The sequence below is a fragment of the Alexandromys fortis genome, unplaced genomic scaffold (genome assembly GCF_014885135.2).
Source record: "Alexandromys fortis isolate MF-2015 unplaced genomic scaffold, M_Fortis_MF-2015_v1.1 scaffold_40, whole genome shotgun sequence".
In the NCBI taxonomy this organism is placed as follows: Eukaryota; Metazoa; Chordata; class Mammalia; order Rodentia; family Cricetidae; genus Alexandromys; species Alexandromys fortis.
The window spans coordinates 2489930-2511785 of record NW_026067966.1 but is presented as its reverse complement, the minus strand read 5'-3'; positions in this window follow the sequence as shown (position 1 = coordinate 2511785).

Below are 21856 nucleotides of genomic sequence, written 5' to 3'. Positions count from 1 at the left end.
GCATTAAAGGACATATCACAGAGGTCCTCTCAATCATACTCTTAGATTATTTCCATCATCACAGTGTTTTCTTTCTGTCACTGCAGTCTGCCTCCCACTCCTCAACTGCTAGCTGGCTTTTACTACTTTAATTAGAGGTTGTTTGAGAAGCCCATCAGTACCTAAATTTATGTTAAGTTCAGTCCTCTTGTTTGCTGCCTGCTCTAGAGTTTACTTCCTTCTTCCCTTTTTTCCTTCCTCCCTCCTTTCTTTCTTCCTCCTTTTCTTTCTTCCCCACCCTGAACTTGGTGTACCCTGCAAAGGTGTCTTATCATCTCTTTTTTCCCATTATATCCCGCGCGCCGTCACAGTCCGGAAGACCACATGCCACAATGAGAAGGTGACAGACTTTGAGTCCTAAAAGGCCTGAATTCAAACTTCAGTGTGTAGTGGAGATATTTGGGCTTAACACGACATCTCTTATATGTGAATAATATGGCTTATGTTGCAGTTGAATGTCTTATTCTTTTTAGAATTAAATATAACAGTACTATAAAGTGGCTGGACATGGTATAAAGTTGTTTCAGGTTTTCAAGCCAATTCAGTAATGAGAATGTCTCTCTTTTTATTAGTTACAAGATAAATTTCAACTCTATTTCTTGGCTTGTCTGGACCGTCATAGTCTGCTGATTCCTTTCTCTCAGTTTCTGCACCATCATCTCACGATGCTCTGAAAACACACATGGGCTTGTTTCTCAACCCACATGACCTCTTGTTTATGTTCATATGTATTTGCATATAGAGGACTCCACCCGGAATGTCCTTTGTCCCTCTGCCTGAATGTCAGCCTGCCAATTTATTCTTCTGGATCCTATTCTGATATTACCTTTCTGTCCTTTGTCCTCATTCTAATAGATTTTGAACGTCTTATGATATTAAACTAGTTTTCTGTACTGGAAAACAATGCCCTTCACTACTGAAATTTGCCAATACAGCGAGTCTGGGCTCAATTTCTTGAATAGATTATGTGTAGAGCCAACAGAGAACATAGAAAAATTTTCCTTTGTGGCTTGTTTTTTATGCTGTCAGTTATTATATTTTAATGTTTAAGATATACATTTTAGTTAAAACTGATTGTTATAATAATTTCTGATACTGATGAAGATATGACAAATACTCTTATCACTTAATGAGGGAAATTCAAGCTTTGTTGCCTTTGAAGAAAGTAATTTGTCTCTCTATCTCATATACATAAATATATCTGAACCAATACTAAATATATATTGCTTATACTCTTTTACCAGTAATTCTATTTTTAAAAAGTCTATTCAAAAAAGTGCAAAGGTTTACACATAAACATGTTACTAATATGATTACGGTGAAAAACAAATAGAACCAAGACACCTAAAACCGGGATTCTAGTTATATGGAACATACTATGCTTACATTCATAAGGCATTAATATGCAATTAAATAAGGAGTAACTCAAGTGACAGGGCCAGAGCGAGGGTTTAGTGGTTAAGAGCAATGCTTTATTCTTTCAGAGGACCCATGTTCAGTTCCTAGCATCCACATTAGGTAGCTCACAATTATCTGCTACGCCAGCTTCAGGAGGAGTCTACATCACTGGCATCAGCAAGAACCTGCACTTTCTTGGGCTGGAGAGATGGCTCAGTGGTTATGAGCATTGACTGTTCTTCCAGAGGACCGGAATTCAATTCCCAGCAACCACATGGTGGCTCACAACCATCTGTAATGAGATCTGGCGCCCTCTTCTGGCCTGCAGGCATACAGGGAGGAAGAATGTTGTATACATAATAAATAAATAAAATCTTCAAAAAAAAAAAAAAGAACCTGCACTTTCTGCACATACCCACACACATACAAATAACTAAAAATCATAAAAGTAGACTTAAAATTATATTTATAGGGGTTTGCAATGCATAAAACATCTTTATGATGTAATATTCGATAAACCCAATAATATAAAGAGATACCTTTCATATGACCACAACCACATTGAATGCATACACTGAAAAATGACTGGAGAGAAACATACTAGAGGACTAAGGAGTCCCCTTGTGGGGTGAGCATGCGCTATGGATGGCTTGACTGACATCAAGTGCTTATGCACATCCTTATCAAAGTCCAGTGCAGGTTGGGGGAGTTGCTCTTCTTGGTACATTTGTTTGGGGACCCAGGCGTTTCTATATTAGTAAGCAGGTAAAGTGATGTGTGAATTGAGCCCCATTGCTTCCATCTGTGTATCACTGGCCAAAATGCAATCATATGGCCCCACTTATCTTTAAGGGCCTGGGAACTGCCAGGAAGAAAAGGGTCCTGGATTCTGGTAGAGCTAGCCTTGCCATTCCTAGGGCAGAAAACAGAAAAAAATAGTTCTTGGTGACTTATATTCCTTTGCGTTTTTCTTCAGTCTCAAATTTCTTCAAGTAATCATTTATTACAAGTAAAAATTTTGTACTTCAGAGTCCTACATATTTTATTATCCTTTAAATGATTTGTTTTTCATTATATTAAGGTGTGTGTGTGTGTGTGTGTGTGTGTGTGTGTGTGTGTGCGTGTGTGCACATGCACCTAAGAGTGCAGGTGTCCTTGAAGTCATAGGCATCAAATCTTCCTGGAGCTAAAGTTGCAGACAGTAGTGAGCCATCTGATATGGCTCCATCCAAACTTACGTCCTGGATGAACAGTGAGCACTTGGTCACTGCACCATTTCTCCAGTCCTGGCCCTACACATTTTATTTTATGACAGGGTTTCACAGTGTAGCACTGGCTTGCCTAGAACTTACTGTATAGACCAGTCTGGCTTGAACTCACAGATATCCAATTGCCTGTGTCTCTCAGGTACTGAGACCATAGGCCTGTACCACCATACCTGGCCCCTCTACATGTTTTTTTTAAAAAGCACTCCACTGGGCTGTGGTGGTGCACTCCTTTAATCCCAGCACTGAGGAGGCAGAGGCAGGAAGATTTCTGTGAGTTTCAGGCCAGCCTGGTCTACAAGAGCTAGTTCCAGGACAGGCCCAAAAGCTACAGAGAAACCCTTTCTCGGAAATTAAAAGAGTACTCCATTACATTTTGTAACATGAATTTGTAAGGTATAAAGAGTTTCCTTGAAAGTCTAGTATGAGAGAGAGAGAGAGAGAGAGAGAGAGAGAGAGAGAGAGAGAGAGAGAGAGAGAGAGAATATTTTCCTGGATATAAAAGGGCTAAATTTGATTTGGGTAAGAGAAGCTATTACAAGATTATATAACTAACACCATATAAAGAAGTCCATGCAATGTGCAAAGTTCTTTAAATCAGCCAATGAATTAAAGTACCTAAACAAAAGTAATAAGTGCATTGATCACCCCACAAATTCATCAAGTGTTTACTAATCTAGAGTGTAGCACAATTCCTGATTTAGCTGAGAGTGATAGAGAAGTGGAAAAAGACTCAAATTCCTAAACCTCCTTCCTTGTCTGCACCTATTCTGTGCAGCGTCTCTGTTCCCTAGCCAGCCTTATGTTTGACCCATCCCCACCAGCTCTCTTACTTGAAGAAAGAACAGAATGAAGGAAACATTGGAGGCTGGATATAGTGGTGCACATCTTTAATCCTAGGACTCAAGAAGCAAAAGCAGGCTGATCTCAGTGAGTTCCAGGCTGTCCAGCGCTACCTAATAGGACCCTGTTAAGACATATATGGAGAAATATAATGGCTACTTCCTTTAACTCCTCCTTTCAATGTCTAAAGGCCAGCATTTGTTCTGGGTAGTGGTGAAATATTCAAAGTGTCATCCATCCATCTACTCATCCATCCATCCCTCCACCCATCCATTCATCCATCTACACATCCATCCATTCTTTGGATCTAGCTGCTTACTACAAAGAAGCATTGAGACTCTGTAGGGACAGCATCATGAATGAACGTCTTTCTCCACATGCAGAGGAGAGAGCTGTCCCAGGGAAGCTTCAGTTTCGGTGTTGCCGCTATGGGAAAGCTGGTCTTCTCTTCATTGGGCTAGTGCAGTCATGTTCTGTACACTCGGTAGACTCTGCCTTGAAGTTAGTTCATGGTTCTATTTTTATTTTCAAGTTGTTATCCACTTCTAGGACAGAAGTCATAAGAAGACACTGGACTAGCAACTCATTTTATCCCATAATTGCCTGGTTAAAATAAGAAGAGTCACATTGCTGACTTTCTCAGTTTATCAGATTGAGAAACATGAATTGTTATTGCATAACTTGCCTGGGATCCTTAGCATATCACAATTGATCTCGTTCCATTGCCCTGAGTACAAAATGTCACTAGAAACATTGGAATTTTAGGAACCTTGCCTTACATGCAAAATATTCAATTTTTTGAGAGTAGAAGGAAGGAGAAATACCTTGTTAATTTCTAACTAGGATTTGAAACTCATGGTTGAATGCTAAAGTCAGTCTTGCTTAGGTGAAGAGTGTGGCTGACAATGGGGGCTGACTGAGAAGCCATTGATAAAGGCACTGGGACTTGTTTCTACTGCATGTACTGGCTTTTTGGGATCCTAGTCTATTTGTCTATTTGGATGCACACCTTTCTAGGCCTGGATGGAGCGGGGAGGGCCTTGGACTTCCCACAGGGCAGGGTACCCTGCCCTCTCTTAAGACTGGAGGGGGAGGGAGGAGGATGAGTGGGGGAGCAGGAGGGGAATGGGAGGAAGTGGAAATTTTTGAATGGAAAAATAAATTTAAGAGAGAGAGAGAGAAGACTTGGCCATCTGCCCAGCCAGTTCCAGTCTCTAGTGTCTCTCATTTACCTTCAAATCCTCACACAATCAGTTGTATCTCCAGAGCCAAACCAATTGGGGTAGGGACATTTCTTATATGTGTTTGGGATTATTGCATAATTTCATATTATACTAAGGCAGAGAACATTAGGTTTTCTAAATTGTCTAGCAAAGTAAATTAAATTTCCCAAGTATTTTGATCATTCCTTTTTTTCTCCTAATAGTCTCTGGGATTAGCTCACCATATAGTAATGTAAAGGTCTTTCTTATATTCACACACTAAGTTATAGACTTTATTAAAAAGTCACTTTCAATTCAGTCTCTGGCCAGCAGGCTCATAGCCCTTATTTAGCAATGACACTTAAAAGCAAGCAGACATAATTACGCTTTTGCTAAGATGTAATTGCTATTGTACACTAGAAAGAAAATGAAGATGTTTTTCTTTTTAGTAAGCATAATGGTCATAATTTTGGTCATGAAGTAAGAGAAATAAATGGTTCCTATTTTACAAAACAACTCTTATAAGTTCATCTTAAATGAGGAAGTGTGCTTGGCACTAGAATGAACCACCTAATGTTTGAGGCAGATATTAGTGCCTGCTCTCTGCATAGTGCTTCTCCCAGAGGTTCGTGCGAGGAAGGAGGCCAGCCCTGCCAATCATTCATCTCTTATTGTTCATAACAATGGATGAATCGTGTATATAGACTGCCCAGGAAAATTATTACTGGTTCTTGCTGTAACTTAGAGGCTATTCTTTATACAACTAGTATCTGGAGGAGGGAGTGTGTGTGTGTGTGTGTGTGTGTGTGTGTGTGTGTGTCCATTCATACACCGACGTGCGTGTGGAGGCTGACAGACAACCCCACACAATGCTCCTCTGATTCTGTCACCTTGTTTTTTTAAGAGAGCGCGTCTCAGTGGCCTGGAGCTTTGCAGTGGGGCTGGCTGGCCAGCGAGCTCCAGAGACCTGCTGCTGTCATCCCAGGTCTGCTGATTGCAGGTGTGCTCTGCCCCCTCTGCTTTTCAGGGTGGATTCTAGATACAATGCCAGGGCTTCATGCTTGCAAGGAAGGCATCTAGATGAGCCATGCCCCCGTAGCCCATGACTGGCATTTTCTGGAAATAGTTTGGATTAGAAGGAAATTTTTGTTATCTTTTAGAATATTATGTATATTTTTAGTGTCTTCTGATTTCCTTGAAATGAGAAAGAAGGTCGTTAGAAGATATACAATCCCCCCTTTTCTTTCTTTTTCTTTTTTTTTTACCTTTAGTTTTATAAAGAAAGCATCCCCAGTTCTCAGAACAAGCAGGCTTACTTTGGCTTATGTTTTTATTTGCGCTTGTCTCCCCAGCCTTCTTTGCTCCCGTCTTTCCCTTTCCGGCCCTTTTGAGTCATATGTTGACATAACTCAGTGTGAAGCCTTGGGTTTGAAGAGACGTGGACACTGAGTCCAGGTACACAGAGATTCTTGTCTGATAACACCACAAACACTCTGCCCGCAGACTTCCTACATTTGGGACATAATAGTTCCTAACACTAAGTGGCCAAGCATGTTGGTGGTGATTCTGTCTGCCTGCTGCTGCTTGTCTGAGGTGGGGAGGCTCTGTCTCCCCTGTTGACTTGGGGTTTAATTCTGTATAGACACACTAATAAAGATCTCCTTTTGAAGTGAAGAGCCTAGGTTTCCTTCTTCTCTAAGCTGTGGAGACAATTTTGAAAATGGAGCCTTTTATTCTAAACTTTACTTTTGATAAAACATACCTCACAACTCATCTTGGAAAGAAAAACATCTCAAATTTTGCACTGTTGAAAGTTGGAGTCTAAGTTTAATTTATTTTTATTTTATTTTATTTTTGATCATTCGATAACTTTTCCCCCTTTCTTCTCTACTGCTTTATAACTTGGAGGTTGCATCCACCTAAAGTCATTGTTCCTATTTGATGTTTTCAACTGTGTCTGGTTATTATAGTTGCTACCTGAGAGAGAAACAAGAGGGAACACAGAGGGAGAAAAGGAGCTACAAACTAACCAAGCAGAACTGAAAACCCTAGAGGGAGAGCTGGAAGAACAGGAGATTCTTGAAAGGAAGTACCTTTCTTACTTCAGTATGTGGGAATTCACAGGTCTGCTTAGATAAGTCAGATTCTTTTGTAAAACAAAATAAGCAAAATGCAAGATCTAATGAAGAAATTGTGCGTATTGAAAACTGGACAAGAAGGGGCTAAAAAGATGGCTCGGTGAGTGAGGTTCTCCTCGTCACGTGTGAGGTCTTGAGTTTAGAACCTCCAAACCCACCGTGTATGCAATCCAGTGCTTCTGTAGTGAGTGAAGAGATGGAGACAGAAAAATCCTTAGCGCTCGTGGAGCAGCCTGGAGCACATCATGGAAAGCAGAGACTCTGTCTCAAGGCAGATGATAAGGACTGACACCCGAGGCTGCTTTTGGTCTCTTTACACTGTGCACATGAATACACATACACATCACACACATACACACATCACACACATACACACATCACACACATATACACATCACACACATACACATCACACACATATACACATCACACACATACACATCACACACATACACATCACACACATACACATCACACACATACACATCACACACATACACATCACACACATACACATCACACACACATGCACATCACATACACATCACACACATACACATCACACACGTATGCATCATACACATACACACAATTATTTTTTTAAAGATTAACAAAAGATTTGTGTATAAATGTCTCGCATGAACACCTACACACATACACATGCACATGTGGGCACACAGAGAGGCAGGACTTGATAATCAGCGTATAAAATGTAAAGAATAGATTTCAGAGATGATGATCTAGTTACTGAGCTATACTCTGTCCTTGACTGAGACCAGACATTGCTGTTTCTTGGCATTGGACCAGTCTCCCATCCTAAGAACTCTCTTACTGCTGAAGTCATGAACTTCATGACAAACACAGACTTGCTTTGTCTTCTTTGAAATCTAGGCATCTTTAGTGACAAAATACGCCCAACCTCGTTGGTGTATAATGGGACATGCTCCAAGATCACTTAACCAACGAGTAGGTGGAGAAGTAGTTGGTATTTTCTGAGTCAGCACTAGTCGTAGAAAATGCTTTCCATTGAAGCTCTACAGCTTGAGAGAACTACCAAACTGTGGAGAAGTCAGAAGAGACTGTGAACGATGATGATAGAGTTGACAAGCTGCAACGAGATGAAAGACTTAAAGAGATTGGGAGTCTTTATCTTGGGAAAGAGAAGAAAGGGAACCCAAGACCTGCCATTCAGTGTGTGAAGGTATGTTTCATCCGCGATGGTTCCCAGCTGTCCCCCTTGTTCATCGAAGAGAAGCAGAGGCGGAGTTCTCCCACCGCATCAGTCAAATACGGGGGGCGGGGGGAAGTTGAGCATTGGAGGAAATGCCTGTGCTAAAATAGATATTGTTGGCTCTGCAGAAACGTTTCTGCGGTTGTTTAAATGTTGGATTATTTGGGGGGCTCACATTTTTTTCTGGGTGGTGGAACATAACACTGATGTCACAGGTAGCATCGTGGTTTATAAGCTTATAAGGACAGAGGCATATTTTAAGAGAATGAGCATGAATAATGGCCAAGATTCATAGGATCTTAAGTTTGCTTTCATAAAATAATGAAATCAATGTCAAAGCTGATTTCTACAGGGAGTTTCCATGTTAAGACTAACACGATGTTCTGCTTCAACAACAACAACAAATGCTACCTGTGACACAGAGAAACCCAAAGTCAAGTATGTGTGCATGTATGTGTGTCTGCATGTGTAAAGTACAAAATTATATGGACACTAATAATCTCAGAATTATGTTAACAACAACAACAACAAAAATTCTAAGCCTTTTCTGCTTCCTTCCTCTCTTCTTCCTTTTTTTTTGTACAGATAATGATAATAATTGAAAAACAACAAGATTGCTAGGTAATAGTGGTGCATGCCTTTAATCCCAGCACTCAGGAGGCAGAGGTAGGTGGATCTCTGAGTTCGAGGCCAGCCTGGTCTACAAAGGAAGTTCCAGGATAGCCAGAGCTGTCACACAGAGAAAATCTGTCTTGAAGAACAAAATCAAAACAAAACAAATTAAAAATTAAACAGCAACAATAAAAACAGAAAAAAAGAGAAAGAAAGAAAGAAAGAAAGAAAGAAAGAAAGAAGAAAGAGAACATGATCAATCAAGCAAGTGGGCCAGAGAACCCAGAAAGGTTAGAAGCTCAATGTACCTCCTTTCTTTTCTTTATTTAAACTTCTGATTTTACTGGCTAAGCTGATTTTCCTAATGGGGCCCTAAATAGATATGCTTCTACATAAAAATCTCAGTGTGGACTTATGTAAGTGGACCCAACTCAGAAAGTCAACCAATTAATTCAATAATCGCAAAATTAAAATGTTTACAGTGACTAATTTTATTGGTTATCTCGATGAAGAATTAAGATTTACTAACTCTTTGGAAAAATTCTGTTTGTTTGGGTGTTCAAAACATAAAAACAGAATCTCACTGTTTGCTTTAAAATTTTATTTATTTATTTATTTATTTTATGTGTATGGTTGTTTTGTCTGCTTGTGTGCATTCCTGGTGCTTGGTGCTGGAAATCAATCCTGGATCCTCTAGAAGAGCAGAGTAGTCTTTCCAGCCCCACTATCTCTTTCTAAACCCGTTTAGAAGGCTTCTCAGAATTTAGCTGAATAGTGAGTTTTCTTAAAGTTGAATTAAATACGACACTTACCCCAAACAGTATTGCATGAATTTCATGGCATGGTGCTGTCCTTGTACCCTGCTTCTTAAAAATTGCATGAAGTTATTGTGTGAATGCTATTCTGGTCTCATCCGTCACTAAGAAGTCTTCTTTGCCCTGAGCGAAGCCACAAGGCTCACACACTTCTCTGTAAGTAGGCACAGAGAGCTTTTCTTTGCGAACCCAGACAGAAGACTCGTCATCTGCCATGAAGATTTGGCATTAATATCCTCCAGTGGAAATACACCAGCACCAAAGGCTTCCTCAGCCAATCATAAGAGAGAAGCTTTGAGTGTTTGCCTTTCAAATTTCATTATAGAAAAAGAGAGGCTGGTGTTAGTTGAACATAACCAGGTCTTTACTTGATGGTGTCTTTGGAAAGGTTTTAATTTAGGAGCATATAAATAGTTCAAACTTCATTGTGCACATTTGTAGTCATAAAAAAAAAAGGCAGAAACAAAAACAAACAAGAAATATCTAGGATGATATAACAAACTGTCAGCTTCCAGAATTCAGCAATTGTCATGTCCTGCATTTCTGGGTCATGTACTTCTTTCTTTTCTTTCTTTCTTTCTTTCTTTCTTTCTTTCTTTCTTTCTTTCTTTCTTTCTTTCTTTCTTTCTTTCTTTCTTTCTGTCTTTTGCTTAGTTTGTGAGACAAGGGATCATTGTAGAACCCTGGATGACCTGGAACTCGGGATGTAGAGCAGGCTGGCCTGGAATTTGCTACATAGACTGGCCTGGGCACAGAGATCAGCCTGTCTTTGCTTGGATTAACAAAATTCAGAGTTTAATTGCATTGAATCTTCATTTGGGCACCAGCAGCATTCTTGTAAATATCTTCTAATATCTTGTATTTCCACGGGAGGATATTAATGCCAAATCTTCAGGGCAGATGACAAGTCTTTTGTCTGGGTTCGCAAAGAAATGCTCTCTGTGCCTACTGACAGAGAAGTGTGTGAATTTGTAAACTAAAATCCTCGTGTCCTTCTCAGTCAGTTGACCCACACTTTTGTACTGACCAACAGGACAAAACGCTGAGCAGATTCCTGTGCTTGGTATAACAAGTGACCATAAACTTGCTGGCTTAAAATAACACACACACACACACACACACACACACACACACACACACACACACAAAACATTCAAGGTCTTCAAGTTCTAGAGGTTCTAAGTCTGGATGGTTTCTCTCCGAGTTCACAAGGTAGCGGCAGGACTGTGTTTCTTTGAGCAGCTGTCAGGAAAAGCTCTTCTCTTGCCTTGCCAGGCTTTTATGGTCTGCCTGTCCTCAGCACGGGAGACTCTCTCCATTTTTCCAAAGCGGTCATTGCGGTCTTTCTCAGTTGTATCATTTTAACCCTTTCTCTTCTGTCTCAGTTTTTCACATCTAAACGTCTTGTGACATCCTCAGTCTCAAGATAAGTGGATAGTAACCTTAATTACACTCACAACTATCACTTTCTTTCCCCATGTCACCATGGGCATTAAGATGAGGATTATCACCGGGCAGTGGTGGCGCATGCTTTTAATCCCAGCTCTTGGGAGGCACAGGCACTTGGGTCTCTGTGAGTTGGGGCCAGCCTGGTATTCAGAACAAGTTACAGGAAAGCCAGAGCTGTTACACTGTCTGAAACCCTGTCTCAAGCTCCCCCCCCCAAACAAACAAAAAGCTCAAAAACAAAAAAGAGGATGTCCATGTGGGCCAAGATCTTTCACACTAAATACGTAATGCGGATTTAGAAGATATGGAGAAAAAGCAAAGAGACATTTTTGCCCAATCCTATAGATTGGGTCTACATCTGATTCTGGGACCTGAATATTCTTTAATTCACTGTTCAACTTGAACAAACATAGTGGGACTTATCCCCTCACATGTTCAAACAGAACAGAATAACTGCTTCAAGAAAAATCCTGATGGTGGTAGTGAACAGGTCAGTTTACAGACAGATGACAGATGCCCTCTAACATGCAGCCATACATGCTAACATAGAAATGTGTTTATCTTAGACTATGTCCCACACTCTGTTTCCTAGGATACCTCTGAGCCAACAGATCTCCTGGAGCTGGAGTTACAGATGGTCACTAGCCACTGTGTGGGTGCTAGAAACCAAACCTGGAGCCTCTGAAACATTAGGTTCTTTCTCTCCAGATTCTCAGGCTCCCAAACTATGCCCAAATCTCTCTCCCTACTCTTCTCTTTCCTAACATCTTGCCCAGTGGAGAGGCCTCTTAGATTCACCTTACAGTGAAGAGAGATGATGTGATTTCACCATTGCCACCAGACATAAAGTTGTAGACAGACTGCAGGTGTGGAGCAGATTGTGTAATGATCACTTCAAAATACTGAGTAGAACCCTCATGGGAAAGTGACGGTGATAAATGTGTGTGTTTCCATTTATTATTTAAACACAACCATTGGCTTATTGTGTTTTACAGTCTACCTCATGCATTGCTCTAAAGGCCATTTATTACCTACATTATTTCTCTTGTGTTTTGGAAGATGACAGTTTTGTGTCCTTTCCAGCCTCTGGATGAGTTGTTTGTTCTCCCTTTTTCATCTGTTGTTCTGATGGAGTAGGTCGGAAGGGTAGGAATGCACCCCTAATAAGACTTCAGTTCAGTGCCGTGAGCCGTTTCATTTTTTTTCTGAGTTTTTCTTTGTTTTTCATGACTTAAAAGATTACAAAGATAAAGCTTGGATCCTGAATGGAAGGCACACAGTATGTCTTGTTCCCTTCCCTTTCTATGAAAGAAGAGGCCAGGCCACCAGAAAAACACTTAGGTCTACATACCAATGTTCAATAAAATAAAAAAAATAAAAATAAAAAAAGAAAGAAAAGAAAAAAAACTCACGGGTTTTTGTATTTATCCTGAATATCACTGAAAATTCTTGCATAGACACTCACAAAATTCGGTGGGTATGCTTTGGAAAAGTCTGACTCAGGACTGGGCAGCATTCTAAAGGTCAGTTTAGTGAGCTGAGAAACTTCTTACAAGCAAGCGAGCAAAGCAGGGTTCTATGAGGTGTTTGAACATCATGTAGAGGACACCTGTCTTATGTAGGAAGGAGCCATGGGTGCGAAACAACGAATCTCTGCTTACAAACAAGTCACCCAAAAGAAAGCCATAGAAACAGGTATTCAGCACACTGTCACTTCAGGCCTAAGGTGCCTCTCGTACTGGCGACTCTGCAGACATCCTTCTGGACAGATGTACTGCAGAAATCTAGGCTTTCAAATTCAGCACGAGATATGGGGGAGTTCAGCCAAGCCAGAACAGTCAGTGCGGTGGGCAGAAGTGCACTCGCTCTTTCTTTTCACGTTCTCTGTCACTCATGGGCTCTTCCACATGGTCCACAGGGCCCATCCTCTGCAGCGGAGAAGAGCCGTAGATTGCTGAAGCCTTCTGAGAGAAAAGGAGCTACACAAGCAGAAACTATCCAAGAAAAATACCCTGACTAATGCAGGAGACAGGCAGGAAGCATTTTCTGAAAAGGCCAGACTTGGTGGGAAAATGCAGCGGCAATTAATAGTTGTTCCCAAGGGCCTGGAAAGACGGACATCGTCTATGAACAGGAATGGCAGTGTGAAATTTATTAGCCCAGACTGGAGGCGGCAGGTTATTTGTGTTTGCAGTAAAGCACTCTGAGTCGTTGTTTATTGCCAGAAGATTTAATAAATAAAGAATTTCCCATTTTCTATCTCGTTCATAGACAATATGTTTTTAAATAGGATACTAGATTGCGTGCATGAAGTTAAGCAAAGATGGAGAAGAAAAATCTCACACTAAAATAAATCTTGGGTTGTCAACTCACAGGAACTTCAGGAAACTTCCGTAGTAACAGAGATAAATATTTAAAAGGAGATATAGAGACCAAAATCTCTGTGGCCAGAAATTAGCATTTTGTGTAAGACAGTTGCACAGGTTAGGTAGGCACCAAGAGGGAGAAGCATAGGAGGCTGATGGGATAAAACAGTAATGAACATAGTTAGGAAGTCCTCAAGAAGATGTTGAAACAGGGCGGTTCTGGACCTGACTTAGATAAAATGGAGGAGTGAAGGGGATTCTTTTATTTTTACACAGAGTTACAGAGTTACAAGTGGGTGGACATGGTGATTTCAAAGGCAAAGGTTTTGAAAGAATATAAGGAAGGAAGTTGCAGGAACAGAAGAGGAAGTGATTAAAACATTTCACAAGAACCGCAGAAGAACCAGGCTCAAACTATAGCTTTGTGATCAGGCAGTGGCAATCTGGCAGAGAGAGGAAGAAGACAGAAAGATAAGGTGCTAAGAGTCTTGTCCAAGGTCCATCTTTCATGTCTGCTGAGCCAGCAATCATTCCTGAAGAAAGAAAGGGAGCCAGTGGCCCTTGATGGAGGCCTGTGTGGGGGGGAAAAAAAACTTGTTTTCTGATGCTAATGCTGGATTTTTGACAAAACTGAAGGCAGAGAGAATAGACTGGAACAGAGAGAGATATCAGTGAAGAATGAAGAATTCATCTTTTATTTAAAGCCTGTTACAAAAGAAAAAGCTGGCAGTACTTTGGAGTTGCCAAAACGTTTCCTTCTTGCTTACTTATCTCTCTCTCTCTCTCTTTTTTTTTTTTTTTTTTGGACAAGGTTACTCTGTAGCTTTGGTGCCTGTGCCAGAACTAGCTTTTGTAGACCAGGCTGACCTCAAACTCACAGAGGTCTGCCTGCCTCTGCCTCCCGAGTACTGGGATTAAAGGCATGTGCCACCACCGCCCGGCTCTTGTTATTTCTTGATCCAGTTGTCACCCAGAGAGGTTCTAAGTGGGCCAGTATCAATAATGTTATGTTGGTAAGGGTTAGGAACAAGGGAGCATAGCTCTAGAGGCAGTTAGGGTCAGTGGCCTAAGGAAGACAGAGATACCTCCATTTCCTGGTGGCACCACAGTCAACTACAGCACTCAGCTTCACCAGAAACCCTACCTACTGTGTGTGCTCCAGGACTAAATCAAAAGCCTGACTCATCATGATGTTAGCTGATCACAGGTTTTGTACTTTTTACTTCCTGGTTCTTGGTGTTCCTCACCCCACCCACCCCACCCTCTGCCCCCGCAATTGGAACTTTTTCTGAGGGTTTTCTCTTTGTCCCAACTCATCCAGAATTCCCCACATATGGTCATGATTGGTTAATTTGACCAATCAGATTCATCCAGCTCTAGGCCTAAGGGCCCATGCCTGTGATGCAGAAATCACTGCTCTAAACTGTTCCCTGATAATGAATTTCCCAGACTCCTGCCTGCTGCAGAATGCTGTTACCCTACTGCTCAATAAAAACCTTGCCTGTCTTCCACACAACAGAAACAGAAGGAACATTGCTAAACTCTTTTTATGAGGTTACAATTATCCTGATACCCAATCCACATGAAGACATTACTAAGAAAGAGAATTACAGATCCGTCTCACTCATGAACATTGATCCAAAAATACTAAATAAAATACTGGCAAATTGAATCCAAGAATACATTAGAACCATCATCCACCATGATCAAGTCGGCTTCATCCCAGAGATGCAGGAATGGTTTCAACATATGAAAATATGTCAACATAATCTACCATATAAACAAACTGAAAAACGAAAAAACACATGATCATCTAATTAGATACTGAAAAAACTTTTGACAAAATACAACATCCCTTCATGATAAAGCTCTTAGAGAGAACAGGGCTACAAAGAACATACCTGAACATAATAAAGGCAATATACAGCAAGCCAACAGCCAACACCAAACTAAATGGAGAGAAACTCACAGCAATCCCACTGTAGTCAGGAACAAGACAAGGTTGTCTACTCTCTCCATACCTATTCAATATAGTTGTTGTGGTCCTAGCTAGAGCAATAAGACAAGAAAAGGAGATCAAGGGGATACAAATCGGAAAAAAAGAAGCCAAACTCTCACTGTTTGCTAATGATATGATAGTTTACATAAATGACCCAAAAATTCTACCAAAGAACTTCTACAACTTCTACAACACTTTCAGTAATATAGCAGGATACAAGATTAACTAAAAATAAAAACAGTAGCCCTCCTGTACACAGATGATAAATGGGCTGAGAAAAATCAGAGAAACATCACCCTTCACAATAGCCACAAACAGCATAAAGTATCTCAGAGTAACTCTAACCAAACAAGTGGAAGACCTGTATGACAAGAACTTTAAATCTTTGAAAAAAGAAATTGAAGAAGACACCCGAAACCTATGGTCTTGGGTAGGTAGAACTAACATAGTAAAAATGGCAGTCTTACCAAAAGCAATCTACAGGTTTAATGGAATGCCCATCAAAATCCCAGCAAAATTCTTCACAGACCTCGAAAGAACGGTACTCAACTTCATATGGAAAAACACAAAAACCCAGGATGGTCAAAACAATCCTGCACAATAAAAAAACTTCTGGAGGCATCACAATCCTTGACTTCAAACTCTACTACAGAGCTACAGTATTGAAAACAGCATAAAAACAGACAGGAGGACCAATGGAACTGAATCAAAGAACCCAGATATTAATCCACCCACCTACAAACACCTGATTTTTGACAAGGAAACAAAAAATATAAAATGAATAAAAGAAAGCATATTTAACAAATGGTACTGGCATAACTGTAGCACCATGTAGAAGAATGAAAGTAGATCCATATCTATCACCATGCACAAAACTCTGTAGTGGGAGGCTGCTTGTTGGTTCCTGGCCACCCAGCTAGCTTAGACCTGAAATAATCACACAAAAACTGCATTGATTAAATCACTGCTTGGCTCATTAGCTCTAGCTTCTTATTGGCTAACTCTTATATTAATTTAACCCATTTCTATGAATCTGTGTATTGCCATGTGGCTGTGTCTTACTGGGTAAAGTTAGAAGCAGCAACTGTCTTGGCTGGCTCCATGGTGTCTCTCCGATTCCACCCTTCTTTCTTCCAGCATACAGCCTAACTTTCCCTGCCTCATTCTGTTCTTCCCTGCCATAGGCTCAAAGCAGTTCTTTATTCATTAATCAATAAAAGCATCACATCAACAGAAGGACCTCCCACACCAAAACTCAAGTCCAATGGATCAAAGACTTCAACCTAAAGCCAGTCACACTGAACCTCATAAAAGAGAAAGTGGGAAGTACACTTGAATACATTAGTACAGGAGACCACTTCTTAAATATAACCCCAGTAACACAGACACTGAGAAAAACAATTAGTAAATGGGACCTCCTGAAACTGAAAATTTTCTGTAAAGCAAAGGACATGGTCAACAAGACAAAATGGCAGCCTACAGAATGGGAAAAGATCTTCACCAACCCCATAGCAGATAGAGGGCTGATCTCCAAAATATAAAAAGAACTCAAAAAATTGGTCATTAAAATAACACATAATTCAATAAAAAAAATGGAGTACAGACCTAAACAGAGAACTCTCAACAGAGGAATCTAAAATGGCTGAAAGACACTTAAGGAAATGTTCAACATCCTTAGTCATCAGAGAAATGCAAATCAAAACAACTCTGAGATTCCATCTTATACCTGTGAGAATGGCCAAGATCAAAAACACTGATGACAACTTATGCTGGAGAGGTTGTGGGGTAAAGGGAGCACTCCTGCATTGCTGGTGGGAATGCAAGGTGGAACAACCACTTTGGATATCATTTTGTTGGTTTCTCAGAAAATTAGGAAACAACCTTCCTCAAGACCTAGCATAGCACTTTTGGGTATATATCCAAAGGATGCTCAATCGTTTCACAAGTGTGCTCAACTATGTTCATAGCAGCATTGTTTGTCATAGACAGAAATGGGAAGCAACCTAAACGCCCCTCGACTGAATGGATAAGGAAAATGTGGTACATTTACACAATGGAGTACAAAGCAGAAAGAAAAAACTGAAATCTTGAAATTTGAGGGCAACTGGATGAAGCTAGAAAACATTTATATTGAGTGAGGTAATCTAAACCCAGAAAGATAATTATCATATATACTCATTCATAAGTGGTTTTAAAACATAAAGCAAAGAAAACCAGTCTACAAACCACAATCCCAGAGAACTGAGACAAATCATACATGGATCTAATCTACATGGGAAGTAGAAAAATACAAGATTTCTTGAGTAAATTGGAAGCATGGGGACCTTGGGGGAGGGTTGAAGGGGAGGGGAGAGGATGAGAGGCAGAGAAAAATGTATAGCAATAAAATCAATAAAAAGACTAAAAAAAATGAAAAGAAAAAGCAAACCTTGCCTGCTAGTCCTCCTAGCGTCCTCACTTGTCATTCTTCCTCATCTTGAGAAAGTGAACTCAATTCAGACTCATATCATGACAAAGCCTTTTATTTTCCTTCTATTTCTCTTCTTTCTCTTCTCTTTCCTTTTCCTCCTCTTGTTTTAAAAGCAAAAGTCTCACTCTGTAGTTTAGGCTGACCTGTAATTCTCTATGTAGCCCAGGCTATCCTTAAAGTCCCACGGAAGCCTGTATATGCCTTGGTTTCCCCGTGCACTAGGATTATAGGCATGGGCCACCATCTCATGCTAAGACTGAAGACCTGTTACTGTTCTATGGAAATCCAGGCAGGATTCTGCTTCCTTTGAGAAGCAGGAATCTAAAGTGGCTGAACTCGAAAGACAGAGTTAAAAGGGTTGGCTCGGGGAAGAGTGATATCAGAGCAATAGTGACCATCTGCCATCTACATAGAGATCCTACCTACCTAATTACCCCTGCTGGCCTGCATCCTACAATGAAATGACACAAGCCCCCTTTACAACACGGGAGAATTAGGTTTAGTAGTATCAAGTAATATCTTGCCATATAGCCAGTAGTGCTAAGGCCAGAATCCCTGCTTTGTTCTGCCCAATCTCAAATACTGATCTTCTAACTGTATGCCCTTCCCATATTGCGTTTTCATCATCTTTGAGATCTTGCATCGTATTGAATAAATTCTTCATCAAAATCATGTCTAAGACAAAATTGTTTTTCAGTTTTACTTTTGGCTTATCTACCTTTTCATGCTACCATTCCCTTGCCTCCTTTGGTCTGCAGAAGTAATGAAGTTGAATATCAATCACAGTCCAAGGCAGTTTTGATAGCTTGGATCTATTCTGCCAGTCTAGCGCCCTTTCACCAGGTTTGAAGAAGGTGAGGATTCAGGAAAATGACTTGCAGTGAGTCTCCCTTCCCTCTAAATCACTCAACTATTTATTTGCTCATGTCTTGGAGTAAATAACAAAGTCCTCCTTTTCTCCAGACTTCTGGATAGGATATTAAAATTGAAGCATTCCATAATAAGCAGACCTGGGAAAATCAGAAGTATGAATATTTTGAAAGTCAATAAAACCTCCAGGCTGCTCCCGGAGAGTGGTTTGGCTTTGTGTGTCCGACTTAGGCTGATTTTAGTCCATTCAGTGAAAACTGCTTTCTGTTTTCCTGACTTTGATCCCAGTGTGTCAGGGTCCCCATGGAGTCACATGTCAGCCACTTGCCTTGCATCCATCTGGCCAATGGTGAAAGGTTTTAGTAGCTGCATTTTTTATTCACAAGATCATGGGGATTTGAGAATGGGAGAAGAAAAATTTCTGTTATGTATTTTTATTCTTTTAATTTTAATTTTTATTCTTCCTGGGCTTGTGCTTACTAGGTACCACTGAGCTAGACACACACACACACACACACTGTAAATAATAGATCAAATAATAAAAATTTGAATCCCTAACCTCCTACTTCCACTTTTTTTGAAATTAGAGCTTCCACAACCCATGCTTTTTGACTTTGTCCTCTAAGTTTAGCCACTGATTCCCGCCCTGCATAGGAAGCAAAATTGTGCAGCTTCCAAATATTCTCTCTCAGCCAGACATGGAACCGCATGCCTATAATCCCAGCACTTGGGGATACTGAGGCAGCTAGAGCACTTCTTGGAATTTAAGGCCAACTTGGCTACATAGTGAGGTCTAGTCAGCTTTCCATCAGTGTTTTTAACACAGTTTGATGTCATTATATGAAACTAAGACACAAAGAGACAGAAGTCTGAGTTGGGAATCTGTGCTCCATGGAAACAGGGTTAACTAGCTCCAGATAGAAAAAACAAGAGCCTTGTCTTCTGCACTTTCAATCTCTGTTTTCATCAGTCCCTCCTGCCCATGGAGATTGCCTCCCGGTGGCAGGGCCACACCTTTGGGCTAGGCTGCTGGAATTGTAATTCTTTCAGAGGAAAACATCCCACACCACAGAATTTGATCTTTCTTCTCTGACAATGCATAACTGTTGTGTTTTCTCAAACCCTCCTTGAGTGCCTCCTCTGTTAAACTGCTCAGTCTGTGCAATTCATCGTCTAAACCCAGCAATGGGTGACGAGGGCTTTGGGGGCTCCCCTGGAATGGAAGCTGTCCGTTTGGGACTTCTTCATTTCTTTTCCTAGATGAGCAAACAGATTTAGAAACGCCTAACCCACAGTAGACATTTGGAGCCTGGACTTGAACCCAGAATCTGATCCCAGACCCTGCTAATTTTTATTGTCTTCACCTTTCTCTAACTGTTTACCCCTTGCTGAAGCTCACCAAATGTGAGCTATCACAGTCTTCCTAGCTGCAGTCTCATAACCATTCGCTGTGTGATGATATTTCCTTTTTGTTGTTGTTTTGTGGTTTTATTTTCACAAGCTTATTCATTTAAAGCAATCAGTTCAATGGATTTTCATATTCACAAATATGCCCAGTCACTACACCAAACATTTCTTTTTTAAAATTTATTTTATTGAGCTATACATTTTTCTCTTCTCCCATCCCCTTCAACGCTCTCCCATGGTCCTCATGATCCAAATTTAACTCAGGAGATCTTGTCTTTTTCTACTTCTCATGTAGATTAGATCCATGTGTGTCTCTCTCAGGGTCCTCATTGCTGTCTAGGTTCTCTGGGATTGTGAAATGTAGGCTGGTTCTTTTACATAAACATTTTTATACCTTACTGCCTTCTGTCACCCCAATCCACTACCATACCTATTTGCTGTCTCAAAAGTATTAAAAATTCCAACCCATGAACATGATATATGTTTTTATTTTTCAGTGTAATGATATTTTAATGTTATATGTAAATAACATTGTCCTTACCTGTTTATATTGCCTGGGAATACAGGCATAGTCCATCTGAGCACATTATGGTATTTGTACTGCCATGAGATTTTGCAGTGGCATGTTTCTCAAAATATACCCATGGTTGTTTGTTTCTATGTATACATATCTATATGTAACAAAAAAGAGTCTGAGACCATGTTTCAGACCAATGAGTCACAGTTACACTCTCCTTCAGAAGGTGGGGCATTGCATGTGTCATGGTGCTTAATTCATTCTTGTTTTGTTTTTGTTTTTTGAGGCAGGGTTTCTTTGTGTAGCCCTGGATGTCCAGGAACTCACTCTGTAGACCAGGCTGGCTGCAGACTTATAGAGATCCTCCTGTCTTTTCCTCCTAAATGCTCTCACTTTGTAGACCAGGCTGGCTGCAGACTTATAGAGATCCTCCTGTCTTTTCCTCCCAAATGCTCTCACTCTGTAGACCAGGCTGGCTGCAGACTTAAAGAGATCCACTTGTCTCTTCCTCCTAATGCTAGGATGAAAGGTGTGCGCTACAACTGCAGTTGCACTTGGAAAGTGTCACCTTACTTTTCTGCCTGTTGAGACCGTTGTTACTCTGGGAAAACTAAGGCAGTTTCTCCAAAGGGACTCTCATGCCCTAAATTTGTCTGATTGTTTCCTAATCATTAGATTCAGCTTAAACATGTGTATGAAAATGACTATTCAGGGGCCAAGTGTGATGAACAGAAGGAGGCAGAACTCTATAAATCCAAGGCCACCCTGGTCTATATAGTGAATTCCAGGCCAGCCAGGGCTACATAGTAAAACTGAACTGACAATGTTTCTATGGCTCAAAAGTTCTTCCCACACAGTTTTTCTTTTTCTTCTTCTTCTTCTTCTTCTTCTCCCTTCCCCTCCTTCTTGGTTTTATTGCGACAGTCCCACAGTATGGCCCAGGCTAGCCTGACACTCACTACGTACTCCAGGCTGGCTTTAAATTTGAGAGTAGCACTCCCGACTTGGCCTCCCCGATTCTGGAGTTACTCTTGCTCCTGAACTGGCATCCCGAGTGCTGTGATTACAGGTGTGAGCTATGCTGTCTACAACCTATATTCTCTACCTCTACTTTGTCCTTCATACAACTTTCTCAGAAATGTTGGATCAGTTCTAGGCATTGAAGTATAACAGTGAAGTGCAAATCAAGGTCCCTATCCAACCAGGGAAGCTACACAGGAAGCAAAGATTTCAGT